A 16,018-nucleotide genomic window follows, 5' to 3' on the forward strand; every position below is an offset into this window, starting at 1 on the left:
GAATTAACAGGCTACTGAGGGGAGGGAGTGAAACACCTCTCCAAAAGCAGGTAGCAAGCAAGTCATCAAGACAGTGTTCACTTTAAAAAAAAAAAAAAAAAAAAAATGTTGTATAAAATCAAAAAGCACCACAGGGCTTTTATCTTAACCATATCTCTGTATCCTAGGGTCAGATTTCCTGTGTTCTAATCTCAGTTCTGTTCCTTACTAACAGTACATTTTCCTTACTTGTTAGTAAGGAACCTCCATTTTTTCCCCCCTCTGAGTTTTTAAAGTATTGCCTACCTTGCTTAATGCTATGAAAATTAACATGATGACCAGCCTGTAATGTGTTCAGTGAATGTTACTTATTACCTCTTATTTTTTCATCATATAAATATTAGAACCTAAAAGCAGAAAATGTTATTTCAAGTAAACTAGTCTATCCAACATGAGATTTCTCAATTATCTATAGAAGATAGTTTGTTTAAATGAGTGCTTATTACCCCATAAGATGGGCAATCTTATAGTTATTAATGTATTTTAAATAATATGCTCTTTGGGGAAAAAAAATCTATTAAATGATGGTTCTGTCCAAACTCATCAAATGCATTTATCCATATATACATAAAACTTATAGTTTATTTGGGTACATAGACACACCTCACAAACCTAACACCTTAGGAATCTACAAGATGGGAATCCCTACAGTAATTATTAAATATGTTCAGACAAAGAGGTCTTCTACCTTTTGTTTCTATCCTACCCTCTTCTCACACCTGCATAAGCTTCCTCTTACCCCTCTTCTCCAGGTTAAGTGATGCCAATTCCCTCAACCATTTTAATATCAGTTTTCAGATCTCACCACCAGCTACCATGTGGCCTCTTTATTCTCAGTGTCTGTGTTTCCACTTTCTCTCTAGGGGAGGAGAGTCATCCAGACCTTGTTTATTTTTGAAACCATAGTAATATGTGTCCATTGCATAAAGTCAAATAGCACCAGAAGCCTTTTTTTTTTTTTTTTTTTTTGAGACGGAGTTTCTCTCTTGTTCCGCAGGCTGGAGTGCAATGGCGCGATCTCGGCTCACCGCAACCTCCGCCTCCTGGGTCCAGGCAATTCTCCTGCCTCAGCCTCCCGAGTAGCTGGGATTACAGGCATGCGCCACCATGCCCAGCTAATTTTTTGTAGTTTTAGTAGAGACGGGGTTTTCACCATGTTGACCAGGATGGTCTCGATCTCTTGACCTCGTGATCCACCCGCCTCGGCCTCCCAAAGTGCTGGGATTACAGGCTTGAGCCACCGCAGAAGGCTTTTAACTCAACCCATATATTCTACCCCAAGTCCTAATCCTTAGAGATGGCCTTTTTTCACTCTTTTTTGGGGTTATGACTTTCTCCATAATGTAACAATGATATCATTGTGCACACATGTATGTATATGTGTGTAGTATACACATGTTATATAATCATAGCTACTGACTCAGAAGAGAAAAATTGCTTCTATTCCTTTTCTCCCTTTCTCCTCTGATTTCTCCCAAGTTAGCATTTTAATGTTTAGTCCTATTGGTTTTTATAATTTTAAATGTTTATATGTCAATTATTGACCCACTAATTTAACACTATCTCTAAGCACCTAAAAATCTTTAAAGATTTGCTTTAAGCAAGTTACCCAGAATTGAGCCAATACAATATTTCCAGTGTGTTCTAATCATTACAGGTGCTATGATTTCTTTAAGCAGCCTATTTTTGCATTAGCTGATTAAGCCTCTCCATCATGCTTTTCACTTGTCTTAATTGAGCAAAATTCTACATGTTATTCCATGAACAAATAACCATACCAGATGTCCACTATCCTGTTTCAAAAATATATTTTTAATTAAGACTAATTTTCCTATTTTTGAGAGTTTCAAGTGACAGTATTATTTTGAATCCTTGTTTAATTACATTGACAATTCCTCCCTGATTTCTCCACATACCCCATAGGACATTGATATGGCTCGGCTTCGTGCCATTGTGTCACCACCCAAATTTCATCTTGAATTGTAATACACAGGTGTTGAGGGAGAAAGCTGGTAGGAGGTGATTGGATCATGGTGGCGACTTTTCCCATGCTGTTCTTGTGATAGTGAGTTTTTATGAGATCTGATGGTTTTGTAAGCATCTGGCATTTCCCCTGCTTGCACCTCTCTCCTGCTGCCGTGTGAAGAAGGTCCCAGATTCCCCTTCACTTTCTGCCATGATTGTATGTTCCTGAGGCCTCCTCCACTGTGCAGAACTGAGTCAATTCCTCACAGTTCCTTTTTAAATTCCTTTGTAAATTATACACGCTCTGGGGTAATTTTTTATAGCAGTGTAAAAATGGGCTAATACAAACATAGCGTTCAATTTTGAATTAAAGATTCTGGCTCACTATATACCCAGATCATTGACAAAAAGATCAACCAGGATAGGCCCAAGAATACAACACTCCCACAGAAAAATCTGCCTCACTTCTACATATTTATTTACCTAATTGAAGATCTCATATAATTCACAGTGAAATTTTATGGGACTTTTTCAAATATCTTGCAGAAATAATTGTTTTTAGCATCGGGTAATGTCTCCATTTACTCTAACGACCAGCCCTTATAACAAGCTTGAACTAACCTAGTCAGTCACTACTTGTTAAATCACATCACCAATCCGACTAACCCTAAGAATTTAGATTCATAGAGAAAATTGGGCTTCCTTGGCAAGGATTTTTATTAAATAACTCATTCTGGTTTTTAAGCATCACTAAAAAAAAATTTTTTTTATTTAAAACATTCTGGCAGCTCTCCAGGAAATGTTTATCTTAAAAATATAAATTGTGTTGTAAATGTAAATAGAATTGATAAGCTCTTATTTTGAATGTTATAAATTTATATACATCTAGATCACTTTCAAATACTTACTAATGATAGTCATGTCTTCATTCAAAATCCTGTCTTGTTTAGTATGGACTCCTTCTAAGAAATAGAAACTAACTTCATTTCAGAATAATATAAGGTATAATTGAGTACACATTGGCAATAACTTCGCAGTATTAATGAACTATAATTTCTCCAGAATCATTTTCCATTGTGTTAAGTAATTTATATTGGATCTGATATTTTACCAACATTTAGTCACATAAATTATAACAGGTGAGCTATAACCTATCTAGTCTACAACAGATTACTTCTTGTTAGCAATTAAAACTAGAAATATTTTTATTAGAATGGGTATATTCATTAATTTTTTATATTAATGTTTACTGTTCTTCCTCTGGAGAATCCTAAACTCTCTCAATGATCCCACTAAGTTCTTCCATCTTTAATTCTCTAATTTTGCTTTCTGCCGAGAATTAAGCAACAGCATTGAAGTACAGCCATTAAGGCATAAAATGGGTGATGGTATATGACCTCGCATACATTCTTAATTTTCCCTACTAGCGTTTTTTAAACTTGACTTTAGAAACACCTGTGATGCTCTCAAAATCTCCTATGCTTTGGCTCTTTCCCAGACCAATTAAATCAGAATCTCTGAAGACGGGGCTTGGACATCAGTGTTTTTCATATTTTTTCCCAGTATTTCCTTTGTATATACCTAACTTCTCTGTTTTAAGGTCAATGATAATCTCCTTGAAAAAGAAATCTTTCTCTCAGATTAATTTAGTAATATCACATAGCATGGCTTTAAACTAGATAATTGTATTCCCCTTCTTTTTAAATCAGTCTATAACCTTTTAATCATAAAAAACTTCACATTAATTCAGTTTTATTAATCAAGTCCTTTGACAAAAATGTCACTTAAATAATTATTTGAGAATCCTGTGTTCTCATCTTCTATATTAAAGTTGATTCCTGGAATAGAATTAAGCCACAGTTCAGAAAGGAGTATATTTAATTTCAATTTTCATTTCAGATATCCTAGAGAGGTTTTCTTTATTCCAAGCAGGAAAAAAAAATACATTGACAAACTTTTAAGCTTAAAAATTACAATAGAATAATTTTTAATTGTTTATATCATCCACAAAGTTTTATTTAAGTTGTGCTGTATCTATTTACATGATTATGTCTGAGAACTTGGGACATCTGTCCAAACTCAGATTTACTAAGTCAAGTCCATGAAAGGGCGTATTTGGGTGCTCTGTATTTTGTCTTCATTTTTATATTAGCAAGAATAAGCACCTAAGCTTAAGACACCCAGTCTTAATTTTCATCCTAGTCAGTTTAGCTATGTGATTTTTATCTTTCCATTTTCTTATCTTTCTGCTGAAGGGGCCCCTACCAGCTCTGGAAATCTGTCAGTTCTGTCTACAATGTAGTCAAATTACTCAATACATTGTCTAAATACTCTAACAATATTTCAAACAAATTCAAGAAGGTACATTGTAAGGACTGAATTAAAGAAATGTAGGACATCACCATGTTTTCAGTCTAGCTTTGCTGAAGAATCCCCTGCTCCCTACTAGAGATGGACAGAATCACTATTATTTACATAAGGAATAATAGAACTATAATAAATAAGTAAATAGATAAGCTTCTGTGCTACAAATATTATATTTACAAGTAGATAACTTCATAGATGTAAGTAGGGGTATGAATAGATGTGTGAANTTTGGTTTCCTGTTTGTTTTTCTGAATGAAACTTAATTTTTGTATATAAAACAGAAAAACATAAATCTTAGTAGAGGCATTTTTTTTATTTATGATAGAAAATCTATTTTCAGTGCACTTTTAAATCCAAATCTGTATCATTTGCATACTAGCAACATGTTTAAGGTAGTCAGAAAATTTTAAAAAATTGTAATTTCCTAATAAAGGCATAAAAGTAAAAAAGTAGAAAACAAACTCCGATGACTCCATTTAAAGGAGATCTGATTGTCTTTATCAAATATTTACTAATTCCTGTCATCCTGTAAGAGATAGATATAAAATAACAAAAAGAGAGAGAGAGAGAGGGAGAGTGTGTGTGTGTATTGCTAGGGGATTTTTGAGGCCAGCAGTGCAGCAGCTCGGCTCACCAGGAGCAATCCACACAAATGGATAGCCTACTTGCAGATAATAGAATAACAGGAATGGAGGGCATTGCTTTTTCTGAACACACTTTTATGTACTAACAATCTATTTATTTAGAAGTTAAGCCTTTCAGTAATCCACAAAGCATAATCAGTAAATGCTTAAAAACAATTTTGTTTGACATGATACATGCTAGCAGAGCTATTGTACTGAATACCTTGCCTGAAGTTTTTATCTTAAAGTCATATAACCGTTCTTCCTTCAGGAAAGATTTTTGCTATTTTTTTTCCAGAACTGAAATCAAACTTAAAATACTAGTTTGAAATTAAAATCTTCTTCTCTGCCATTTATCTTTAAATTGCTACTATAACTATTATCTTCTGTTTTTTGTCCTCTTCAACAGAAATGAGAGAAGACACACAGCTCTTAAGTCTCGAATTTCCATTATGTGTCTGTCTATTCTATTAACTGACCTTGAAAGAGGCAAAATGTTTCCTAACAACTCTGAATTATTGGGCAGAAATCTCATTGTTTTCCAGTTCAAATTTGCAACAGTCTGGGCATGGTGGCTCATGCCTGTAATCTCAGCACTTTGGGAGGCAGAGGCAGGAGAATCACTTGATCAGGAATTGACCTGCCTGGCCAACATGAAATCACATCTAAAAATACAAAAAAAAAATTAGCCAGGTGTGGTTGCACAGGCCTGTAATCCCAGCTACATGGGAGTCTGAGGCAGGAGAATTGCTTGAGCCTGAGAAGCAGAGGTTGCAGTGAGCCAAGATCACTGTACTCCAGCCTGAGCAATAGAATCAGACTTTTATCTCAAATAGCAATAACAAAACACACACACGCGCACACACACAAATTTGCAATAAATTTAATGCCAACATATCATTTAAGGTGCTTTCTTTCAGGACAGAAGTTCATTTGGAGAATTGTTAAATCTCAATTCTTTGCAATTATCATTATTCACATAACATTAAAATCTTAACAGAATTTGTTTTGCCTTTAAAAATGCCTTTAACTCTACCTTTCAAAGTTCACAGCATCTTTTTTAATTTGCAAGGTAAATTAAAACTTAAAAAAAATTTTACTCAATATTTATACTAACAACTTAGAAATCAAAAGCAACTACAACATGAGAATTCAGATTCAATTATCATTAAAAAACAGGTTTTTTTCCTACTTCAAAGAAATGCAATTTTGAATAAAACATAATTTTTGGCTGGCTGTGGTGGCCACACCTGTAATATCAGCACTTTGGGGGGCCAAGGTGGGAAAATCGTTTGATGCCAGGAGTTTGAGGCCAGCCTGGGCAATGTACCAAGACCCTGTCTCTATAAAAAATCCAGAAAAATAAAGCATAATTTGTTGCTTTGCTGGGCCATCATGGAGTAAGAAGCATTTCCATGGGCTAAAAAACATGAGGGAAAAAGAAACTTAAAATGGGGACAGTGAACAGTAGGCATAAAGGAAAGAACTACAACCAGAAGCCTAAGCCTTGGTCTACTAGCAAGGTATAAGCATTGAAGTGAGACTACTGAACTGGACAGCCAAGATGTAGAATGGAGTAGCTTCAAGACTGTCGTTTTGCACATTTCCACCCTACAGAAACAAACACAAATCCCTTCTCTGGAAGAAAGTATCTTCAATTTAGTTCCTCAGAATGACTATGTATTAGTAACAGTAAAAAATGAGGGAACAATGAAAGATAAGTCATTATGAGGACGAATCACCAGAATAGCAAATATCAAATTTAGACCACAAAGAACTCCAGATATTCTTATTACAAGAAAGAATATAAAATAATAAAGTATAACATTAAAGAGCTAAAAGTCAGAATCCCCTAAATGAACAAGCAGCAAGAGACTATCCAAATTACCAGAGTAAAGAAAACCTTTTAGAAAATAAGTTGGTTGAAACTAAAATCTAATGAATAGGTTATAAAAAAAAAAAAAAAAAAAAAAAAAAAAAAAAAAAAAAAAGAAAAAATAAAAAAAAAAAAAAAAAAAAAAAAAAAATGGCCTCCTCTCCCTTAGAAACAACCTCATGAGAGTCAAGAATATGATAAGAATGCCTCCTATAATATAGAGAAAAAGATCTGAACATAGAATAGAATGTAAATTAAGGCATGCAAATTTTATGGAAGATAGTGAAGGGAGAATAAATGGAGAAATACTGAAAGCTCTTAATATTTTAAAGATGTTAAACATTAAAAAACTCAATGAAATTTTAATCCAAATGCTAATAGGGCTTTTCATGGAAATGGGACATTTGTATCGATCTTAAAATTTACTTGGAAGGATAATATATCGGAAGACAGTTCAAATAGACAAAAACAGTAAGTAGAAATTACTCTACTGGGCATTAAAATACATGATAAAGATAGAACGGTTAAACCATGATATACTGGTATAGGAAAAGACAAATTAATGGAAAGAATAAAGCATGTACAAACAAATTTACGTATATGTAGTAATTCAGATGATGGCATTTCAAACCAGTAGGAGAGACAGATTATTTAAAAAAAAAAAAATCCTTAGTCAACCATTCATAGGAAAAAGCTACACAAAAATGAACTATTAAGTTAAATGCAAAAAAGAAAAGGTATTAGCAGAAAATAAATAATATTATAATAACTTAGAGATGTGGAAGATATTTTGTGTCTAAGCTAGACACAAAATTTAAAGCTATAAAAAAAACCATTCCTCTGACACATTTTAAGTCTTGACTATCTTTGTCTTGATTGTAATAGCTTAAAATTTTTGATTATCTTTTATTTTTTATATACATTGCAAATATCTTGCCTCTTTAAAGCATTAATTTTTAAACTTTGTTTTTTACATTCAAAAAATTTAAATCTTTATAAAATTGAATCTAAGAAATTTTAAGTAAATGGCATGATCCGATAATGCACAAAATCAAGAAATATAAATGGTCAATAAATATTTGTAAAATAAATCCACCCTAGTTTTTTGTTCATCAGATTTACACACAAAAATGAACACATTTTCACTATTGACAAGAGTATGGTAACACAGGCACTTCCATTTACGTCTGATGAGCATGGCTATTGGTACAATCCTTCATTGTAATGGCAATATTTCTGTAAAGCCTTTGAGATCTAATAGTAGCAGAACTTCTAAAGACTTACTACAAAAAATTAACCTAAGCGGTCGTAAAGGGGTGGGTGGCGGTGTGTGTGTGTGTATCATGGCTAACAAAGGTAAAAAAACTTAGAAACTACTCTTTTAATCAACAGATGATTAAGTAGTCAAATTATGGCCATCCATACCATGAATTACTACATAACCAAAAAATACAGATGTCTATCTCATCTGTCTATAAAGATCTCCAAGAGATACTGTTTAAGAAAAAGCAAACTGTAGAAAAATGTGTCATATGATATCATTTACATAAAAGCCAATAATACTACCCTGTATTCACACTCATAGGATGATATAACAAAGTCATATATTATTATAATACATTATTATATATAACATTAAGTATATAGCAAAACAATATGAGAAGATATGCATCAGGGTTGATAGTTATTCCTTGGGAGAGAAATTGATTTGAAGGGGAAATGATCACAAGGAATATTTACTTTTTGCACTACATGCTTCCTCATCATTTGTAATTTTTATAAGAGGGCATTAATTCATCTACTGGTATACTTTAAACAAAATAAAAATGCTTTGTTTCTGGATGGATAGATGAAAGTCAGCGTTGGGACAGTGGCGGGGAGCGGGGGGAAGAAAAGACGATGAATGGGTAAGATGTAGTCATTCCACAAAGTCTTTTTTTTTTTTTTTTACACCAACCACAGGTCTACAGTATAGAAGCCAGGTTCTGAGAAAAATCAGATCCTCAAACAAAAGATTAAGCCACAAACTGATTTGCTTCTGCTGACCAAATCAGAATTAGTGGCTTAGGGGAGAATAGTTAGGAGTGATGAAAAAACTGAATTAGACTCACAGGCTGAATGTCAGTCTCCAGCAGAGAGATTTTACAAAAGCTTCAAAAATCTTTTTCACTCCCCATAGCGGTTCTTCTCCAAATGACTAAGTTACTTGCCCTCAGCAGGGCCTTACCACCAGTGACTGCCATCTCAAGAGAATCGGTTTAGGAGTTCAAAGCAAAATATAACTGAACTATTTAATCATCACTGAAAAGTAGCAATAGAGGTTTTCAAAAAAGAAATGAAGTTTCAGATAATTTTGGAGAAAAAATCGTATATCTAAATTGCTTTGCCTACAGATAAAATTTGGCAATTCATTGACCAAAACATGTTTCAATTAAAAGCTCTTGAAAACATAATGTGTTTTCATTTTATTCTAACTTAGCCCCACTCCTATAACATATCCAAAAGAATTTGACGGCAGTAAAGCAGAGGCTTACCTGGTGGCAGAATGCCTTGTTATATGTTGTAAAGACATAAAGAATGAGATCATGGTGCATTTATTAAAGTGAAATAGATTTAGACTAACATGAAAGACAACATGACAAGATTTATTATAATGTAATGCAAACAAAACAAATAGAAAGTGTTTTTGGAAGAGGCCAGGTAGTCTTAACATTGACGACAGCCGTACATAATCAACTGTGGCTCTAAAGACATTTTTTCACTTGCTTTTACATTATAAAACCTCTTGGGGAAGTTTGTAATGATAAAATGTTTCATATTTATGTTTGATAAAAATTCTTTAACTACAATTTTTTGAGGGCCTGGTATATATATGGCATAATTCAAAAAAGATATTGTCCCCAACCTTATGAATCCTATCATTTAGTTGATAGTTACACTGTTTCACATATTCTATTCAACATGTATTTAATACATTAATATTTGCTAGGTCTTGGGAAACACAAATTCAACAAATAATCTTTACCTTCAAGCAATCAAACTAATGAAAACTACAATATACGTATACAATGCTCTGGTATCCAAGTGAGATTGTGTTAAATTCAATAATGGAAATGAAAGTGCTAAAAGATCTCAGAAAGCACAACTAAATCTAACTAGAGCATTATAAAAGTTTTCACTCAAGTTTCTTTGGTACTTTAGACTCAAATGTCTTTGCTTCAAGCTGTCAACATATTAAATAAGCAATACAAGGTGGCAAGCACTGAAGCACTGTGATAAATGCCAATGATACAAGCTGAAAAGACATTGACCTTCCCCCCCCCACACACACTTTTTGAGACAGAGTCTCTGTCACCCAAGCTAGAGTGCAATGACATGATCACACTTGGCTGCAGCCTTAACCTCCCAGGCTCATATGATTGTTCTACCTCAGCCTTTTGGGTAGTTGGGACTACATGTGCACGCCATCATGTCCATTAATTTCTGTATTTTTTTTTTTTTTGTAGAGACACGGTTTTGCCATGTTGCCCAGGCTGGTCTTGAACTCCTGGGCTTAAGTGACCTGCCCACCTCAGCCTCCCAAACTGCCGGGATTACAAGTGTGAGGCACCATGCCAGCCCTCTTTATTTTTTTTTTTCTAATTTTTTTTTATTTTGGTGGTATGGAGGTATATATATTTATGGATTACATGAGATATTCCGATACAGATACACATTGCGTAAACATCACATCAGGGCAAATGGACTAGCTATCACCTCAAGCATTTATCCTGTATGTTACAAGCAATCCAATTATATTTTAGTTATTTTTAAATGTACAAATAAACTATTTTTGATTATAGTCACTCCTTTCTGTGAGCAAATATTAGGTCCTCTTAATTTTTTCTACTTTTTGTACTCATTAACCATACCCACTTCCTCTCCAAACTTCCCCCACCATGACCCTTCCCAGCCTGTAGTAACAATTCTTCTGTCTTCATGAGTTCAATTGTTTTAATTTTTAGCTCCCACATATAAGTGAGAACACATGAAGTTTGTCTTTTTCTACCTGGCTTATTTTACTAAGCGTAATGACCTCCAGTTCCAACCATGTTGTTGCAAATGACAGGATCTCATTCTGTTTCATGACGGAATAGTACTCCACTGTTTATAAATACCACATTTTCTTAATTCACTTATCTTTTGATGGACAGTTGGGTTGCTTCCTAATCTCATCTATTGTTAACAGTGCTTCAGTAAACATGGAAATGCAGATACCTATATGATATACTGATTTCTTTTCTTTGGGGTATATACCTAGCCGTTGGAATGCTGGATCATATGGCAGCTCAATTTTTAGCTTTTTGAAGAACTTCCAAACTGTTCTTTATAGTGGTTGTACCAATATACATTCCTACTAACAATGCATGAGAATACCCTTTTATCCACATCCTTGTCAGCATTTGTTATTGCCTGTCTTTTGATATAACCCATTTTAACTAGGGTGAGATGATACCTCATTGTAGTTTTGAACTTGCATTTCTGACAATAAATAATGTTAAGCACCATTTCATATGCCTGTTTGCCATTTGTCGTCTTTTGACAAATGTATGTTCAGGTATTTAGCCCATTTTTAATCAGATCCGATTTTTTCCTAGAGTTGTTTGAGTTCTTATATATTCTGGTTATTAATCTCTTGTCAGACAGTTTGCAAATATTTTCTCCATTCTGTGAGTTGACTTTTAACTTTATTGATTGTATATTTCACTGTGCAGAAGTATTTTAACTTAATGTGATCCCTCTCATCCATTTTTGCTTTGGTTGCCTGTGCTTGTGGGCTATTACTCAAATTTTTGCCCAGTCCAATATTCTTTCCCAACATTGGGAAAGTTTCCCCAATGTTTTTATTTAGCAGATTCAGTTTGAGGTATTAGATTTAAATCTATAATCAATTCAGATTTGATTTTTGTATATGGTGAGATGTAGGTGTCTAATTTTATCTTCTGCATATGGATATTCAAGTTCCCCAGCACCATTTATTGAAGAAATTCTTTTCCTCAATATATGTTCTTGGTACCACCATACAAAATGAATTCACTGTATGTGTATGAATTTATTTCTGGGTTTGCCATTCTGTTCCACTGGTCTGTTTTTATGCCAGTGCCATGCCATTTTGGTTACTATAGCTCCGTAGTGTAATTTGAAGTTAGTGTGATTCCTTCACTTTTGTTCTGTTTGCTTAGGATAGTATTGGCTATTCTGGGTCTTCTGTGATTCCACATAAATTTTAGGATTTTATTTTCTATTTCTGTGAAAAATATTATTGGTATTTTGATAGGAATTGCATTAAATCTGTAGATTGCTTTGGGTAGTATGGACATTTTAACAATATTCTTCCAAATCATGAACATGGAATATCTTTCCATTTTTTGTAGCTTCAATGTCTTGCATCAATGTTTTATACTTTTCATTGTAGAAATCTTTTACTTTTCTGGCTAAGTTCATTCTTAGGTATTTATTTGTAGCTACTCTAAATGGGATTACTTTCTTGACTTTCAGATTGTTGTTGGCGTATAGAAATGCAACTGATTATGTGGATTTTGTATCCTGCAACTTTACTGAATTTGCTTACCAGTTCTAATGTTCTTTGGTGGAGTCCTTATATTTGGAAAACCCTAAGATTTTATTATCTGCAAATAAGGATAATGTGACTTCTTCCTTTGCAATTTAGATGCCTTTTTTACCTTTCTCTTGTTTGTTCTAGCTAGAACTTACAGTACTATATTGAATAACAGTGGGCATTCTTCTGTTCCAGATCTTAGATGAGAGGCTTTCAGTTTTCTCCCATTTCAATATGATACTAGCTGTTAATCTTTTATATATGGCTTTTATTATATTGAGTGTGCTTCTTCCATATCAAAATGTTTTGAGTTTTTTAATCATGAAGAGATGTTGAATTGTATCAAAAGCTTTTTCAGCATCAATGAAATTATCGTTTAGTTTTTGTCCTTCATTCTATCGATATTATGTATCACATTGATTTGCATATGTTGAACCATCCTTGCATTCATAGGATAAAACCCACTAGATCATAATAAATGACTTTTTAATATATTGCTGAATTTGGATTGATAATACTTTGTTGAAGATTTTTGCATCAATGTTCATGAGGGGGTCTTAGCCTTTAGTTTTCTTTTGATGTGTCTGTCTGGTTTTAGTATCGGGGTAATAATCGCTTTGTAGAATGAGATTGAAGGGATTTCCTTCTTCCTTTACTTTGTGGAATAGTTTGAGTAGGATTGATACTAGTTCTTTTAATGTTTGATAAAATTCAGTAGTGAAGCCATTGGGTCCTGGGCTTTTCTTTGTTGAGAGGCTTTTTACTATGGCTTCAGTCTCATCACTCGTTATTGGTCTGTTCAGGTTTTGAAATTTTTTATGGTTCAATCTTGGTAGTTTGTATATGTCTAGGAATTTATCTATTTCCACCAGATTTTTCAAGTTAATAACAGATAGTGGCCCATAGTAGACACTAATAATCATTTGAATTTCAGTGGTGTCCATAATAATGTATTTTTCATCTGTACTTTTATTTATCGGGGTTTTCTCTTTTTTGTTCATAGTCTGGCTAAAGGCTTGTCAATTTTGTTGCTTTTCCAAAACCAGCTTTTCTTTTCATTGATCTTTGTATTTCTTCATTTCAACTTCAATTATCTCCACTCTGATCTTTATTATTTCCTTTCTTCTACAGATTTGGCGTGCTGTTTGGTCTTGTTTTTTGACTTCTTTAAGAGGCACCATTAGGTTTCTTGAAGTTTTCCCTCTTTTTTGATGATAGCTATAAACTTCCCTTTTACTCCTGCTCTCCCTGTATCCCATAGGTTTTGATATGCTATGTTTCCATTATCATTTGTTTCAAGTAATTTTTCAATTTTTGTCTTAGTTTCTTCATCAACACACTGGTCATTCAGGAAAATATTGTTTAATTTCCATTTATTTTTACAGTTCTCAAAATTACTCTTGTTATTGATTTCTAGTTTCAGTCCATTATCAGAGAAGATGCTTGATATTAAATTTTTTGAATGTTTTAAACTTGTTTTGTGAACTAACATATGGTCTATCTTTGAGAATGATTCATGTAGTCAGAAAAAGATTTTGTATTCTGCAGCAGTTGGATGAAGTGTTTATAAATATCTATTAGGTTCATTTTTTTCTGTAGTATAAAATATGTTTCTTTGTTTTTTTTCTGTCTGGAAGATCTTGATGAAGTCTCCAGCTATTGTTGTATTGTGGTCTATCTCTCTATTTAACCCTAATAATATTTGCTTTATATATCTGGGTGTTCTCATTTTGGTTACACATATATTTACAATTGTTATATTCATTTGCTGAACTGACTCATTAATCATTATGTAATGATTTATTTGTCTTTTATAGGTTTGGCCTGAAATGTATGTAGTCTGATATGATTATAGCGACTCCTGCCCTTCTTTGTATTCCATTGGCATGGAATATGACTCTTTCTTCCTCTATTTTCAGTCTATGTCTTTAGAGGTGAAGTGTGTTTCTTGTAGGCAATAGATAATTAGGTCTTGTTTTTTGTTGTTTGTTTTGTTTTTATACAATCACTCTTCTATGTCCTTTGGACATTTTAGTCCATTTACATTCAATGTTATTGATAAGTAAGGACTTACTCCTGCCATTTTGTTGTTTTCTGGTGGTTTTGTGGTCTCTTCCTTCTTTTATTCCTGTCTTCCTTATAGTAAAGGTGATTGTCACTGGTGATATGATTTAGCTTCTCACTTTGTATTTTTGTGTATTCATCGCATGTTTTTTGGTTTGAGGTTACCATGCAGCATGAAAATATTATCTTATAATCCATTATTTTAAACTGATAGCAACTTAACACTGTTTTCATAAACCAAGAAGCAAAAAGAAAACTAATAGACTAACTTTGTCCTCCCACTTTTTAACTGTTATTTTATTGTCTATGTCTTGAAAGTTGTTGTAGTTATTTTTGATTAGTTCATCATTTAATCTTTCTACATCAGATAAGAATAGTTTACACAGCACAGTTATACTGTTATAGTCTGTGGCTTTTCTGTGTGCTTACTAACACCAATGAGTTTTGTATCATTAGATGACTTCTTTGTTTTTGAGACAGTCTTGCTCTGTCACCAGACTGGAGTGCAGTGGCATGATTTCTGCTCACTGCAACCTCCACCTCCCGGGTTCAAGCAATTCTCCTGCCACAGCCTCCCGAGTTGGGATTACAGGTGCACACCACCACGCCCAGCTAATTTTTGTATTTTTAGTAGAGACAGCGTTTCACCACGTTGGCCAAGATGGTCTCGATCTCTTGACCTTGTGATCCACCTGCCTCAGCCTCCCAAAGTTCTGGGATTACAGGCATAAGCCAGATGATTTCTTATTGCTTATTAACATTCCTTTCTTTCAGATTGAATAACTCTTTAGTATTTCTTCTAGGACAGGTCTGGTATTGATGAAACCCCTCAGCTTTTGTCTGAGAAAGTCTTTATTTCTCCTTCATGTTTGGAGGGTATTTTTGCCAGATATAAGCTGTTTTCCTTCAGCTTTAAATATGTCATGCTACTTTTTCCTGGCCTGTATGATTTCCACTGAAAATTTTGCTGCCAGACACAGTGAAGTTCCATTTTATGTTATTTGTTTCTTTTATCTTGCTGCTTTTAGAACCCCTTTCTTTATCCATGACCTCTGGGAGTTTGATTATTAAATGCCTTGAGTTAATCTTCTTGGGTTAAATCAGCTTGGCGTTCTATAACCCCCTTGTACTTGGATATTGATATGTTTTTCTAGGTTTAGGAAGTAATCTGTTATCCCTTCCAATAAACTTTCTACCTTGTTTCTCTCTCAACCTCCTCTTTAAATCCAGTAACTGTTAGATTTGCACTGTTGAAGCTATTTTCTAGATCTTGTAGGTGTGCTTCATTCTTTTTTTTTTCTTTTGCCTGCTCTGACTGCATTTCTAAATATCCTGTCTTCAAGCTCACTAATTTATTCTGCTTGATCAATTCTGCTATTAAGCGACTCTGACACATTCTTTAGTTTGTCAATTACATTTTAAAACTTTAGAATTTCTGCTTGATTTTTAAAAGTGTCAATCTGTTAAATTTATCTGATATAGAAT

The 16,018-nt window shown here is 33.6% G+C and overlaps 1 protein-coding gene across 1 annotated transcript in view; it reads right to left on the minus strand.

Moving 5' to 3' along the window:
- The window catches only part of WDR49 (WD repeat domain 49), a 147,429-nt gene that overhangs the window by 75,493 nt on the left and 55,918 nt on the right, over positions 1 to 16,018 (minus strand).

The sequence above is a fragment of the Cebus imitator genome, unplaced genomic scaffold (genome assembly GCF_001604975.1).
Source record: "Cebus imitator isolate Cc_AM_T3 unplaced genomic scaffold, Cebus_imitator-1.0 Scaffold308, whole genome shotgun sequence".
Lineage (NCBI taxonomy): Eukaryota > Metazoa > Chordata > Mammalia > Primates > Cebidae > Cebus > Cebus imitator.